A 2,831-nucleotide genomic window follows, 5' to 3' on the forward strand; every position below is an offset into this window, starting at 1 on the left:
AAAAAATATATATATATAAATAGAAAAAGAGGAAAAATAACCACAATATCTTGGGAGGGGAGAATAAGAAGAAAAAGCCAGAGTAAGAGAATAATGAAGAAAACATGGAAAAAGTACAAAAAGAAAAACAATGGATGGGAAGAATCACAAGAAAGAAAAAATTGGAAACAGGAAAAGGGAAGAGAAAAAATTAAAAAAATTAGAACTTGGAAAGGGAAAAAGAAAGAATAAAAATAAAAAGAAAGGAAAAAAAGAGAAAAAAAGAGAGAATAAGGTAAACACAAAAAACAAAAACAAAATGAAAATTGGGGCGGGGGCTGGTGGAGCTGGGCACTCAGGCTCTGTCAGAGCACATAGACTGGGATGGGATTCCTGCCAGCACAGAAGGTGGTTGAAGGTGAGGGATGCCACACCTCTGTTTACCAAGAGTGTGTGGGGTGTAAGAATAACAAGGGAATATTGCACCTTTCCAGTCATCAGCCTCCAGTATGTCTGTGCTGTCTTCAGCAAGTGGAGCCTCTTTTTAGGACCCAGGAATATGAAAGAGAACACAGTCACTTTAAATATGTAAAATGGCCGAACTGCTTGTAAACATTCAAAATGGCTGTGCCCTGTGGACAGCCAAAAGTCCACAGCTCAGTTTGTCTCCTTCTTTGCTGTTTCCCTTTTTAGTCATCAGCCACCAGTGCAGTCATCCATGCAGCCCGTGGTGGCAGGGCTAATTCTCAGGTCCTAACAACACCTGGAAATATTCAAACTGTCTGTGCCATCAAGATCACTGACAGTCCACAGCTCTGTTTGTCCCCTTATTCACTGTTTTCATGGAGGTTCTTCTACTAAACCTGAAAAAACCAAACTCACCACTGTTTAGTCATTTTCAACTCATAGCTACCCCTCCTTGGGTTTCTGAGGCAGTATCTCTACGGAAGTAGATTTCCCAATCTTCCTTCAGAGGAGTGGCTGGTAGGTTTGAACTGCCAGCCTTCTGGTTAGCAGTCAAATGTCTTAGGCACTACAGTTCTACTTGTTGGAGTTTAATCCACTTCTGTATCATTCTTTTCAAACCTAAGTGCTCCAGTATTATCTTCTGTATCTGTATCAATTGGTTTCTCTTTTCTTTGTTGAAGTAGGTCTGTGTAGCTTGTCTGCCTATTCCACCATCTTCTTAATCCTAATTTATCTTTCTTGTCCACCTAATTTCTGGACAGAGATTGTATTTGTCAGCTAATTCTAAACACCAAGAAAGAAGCAGGCCTGGGATTTGAATTCAGGGTTCCCTGAAAACAAAGCCTTGCCAGCTTTCAGATTGACTCTCCATTCTGTGGGTTAAGACCCTTTATGGGCACTTGGGCCATACTGGTGGTGTCCAAGATTCTGTCACCATTCTCCATTCTTGCTCATCCATGGTCCTATGAGAAGAATATCCTTGGCCGTGGGTAGTACAATTGTCAGGGGTATCCTTTCAAATCATTTCTCTCCTCGTTGCAAACAACAATTTCCTTAGGAATGATTACAAACTTTTAAGACCCCAGGCACTATACAATGATCTAAGAGGTAGAAAAGAAGCACTAAACATGTTATTAGGCTAATTAACTGGGATGTCCATGAAACCATGACCCTAAACCGTCAAACTAAGGAACCAAATCCTATGAGGTATTTGGTTGTACATAAGCAGACTCAGCAGCTACTTTTTGTTATTGTTGTTATTGTAAATATATCTATCACACAGCTTTTACCAATTCAACTTTTTATAGGTGTACAAGTTATTGACAGCACTTACAATAGTTGGCTGTGCAATTATTAAACCTACCCTTAATCAGTGAGTTTTCCATCGCCACACTGAAACTCAGTAATACATAAGCAGTAATTCCCCCTTACTCCCTCCCTCTCACCTCTAAAACTACTATTAAACTTTGATCTCTATACATTTGCCTTTTCTTGTCTTTTTATATGTCTTACAATATTTGTCTTTTTGTGACTGACATATTTCACTAAGCATAATGTCTTCAAACTCCATCCATATGTAGCATGCATTTAAGAATTAATTATTAAGAATGCATTTCTTTTACTGGCTAAGTAGTAAGGAACTCTGGTGATTTAGTGGTTAAGATATTTGGTTGCTAACCAAAAGGTTAGTGGTTTGAACCCACCAGCCACTCTGTGGAAGAAAGGTGAGGCAATCTGCTTCCATAAAGATTGATAGTCTTGGAAAACCAATGGATATTGCTATGAGTCAGAATGTACTCCATGGCAGTGAGCTTTTTTTTTTTTTTTTTTTTATGGTTTGGCTGAGTAGTATTCCATATACATGTACCACATTTTGTTTATCCATCCATCTGCTGAGAAGCATTTAGGTTGTTTCCACGTTTTGGCTATTGTGAATAATGCTTCAGTGAACACTGGTATAAAAGTACAATCTGGATTTTGATGATTTCTTCATGGTGCTGTTTAATATGTTCCCATGTTCTCTGTATTTCCTGTTATTTGGTTACTTAATTTTGAATACGTTTTCACTGAGCTCCTAATGTGTTCAAGATGCTGAATTTCCACCCACCCAATTCCCTTTTCATGAGGCTTATGGTTTGGTAAGGGACATAGACATTAAGCAAGTAAAGAAATAGATGTGAATTTTAATTTATATTATATTTGTATGATATAGAAATATATATTGTTTGTGATATAAATGTGTAACTATTTTGTTTTCTTAACACTGTGAGGTTAAAATTTTCTGTTATACCAAATAAGCCATTGGATGTCAAAGACAACCAGAAATGGTTCAGGAGTTTCCTCTCATATCAACTAGCTCTGTGACCTTCAGGAGGGGGATGTCT

This window comes from Orycteropus afer, unplaced genomic scaffold, assembly GCF_000298275.1.
Source record: "Orycteropus afer afer isolate SDZICR_OR568_19922 unplaced genomic scaffold, OryAfe1.0 scaffold00293, whole genome shotgun sequence".
Taxonomy (NCBI): Eukaryota; Metazoa; Chordata; class Mammalia; order Tubulidentata; family Orycteropodidae; genus Orycteropus; species Orycteropus afer.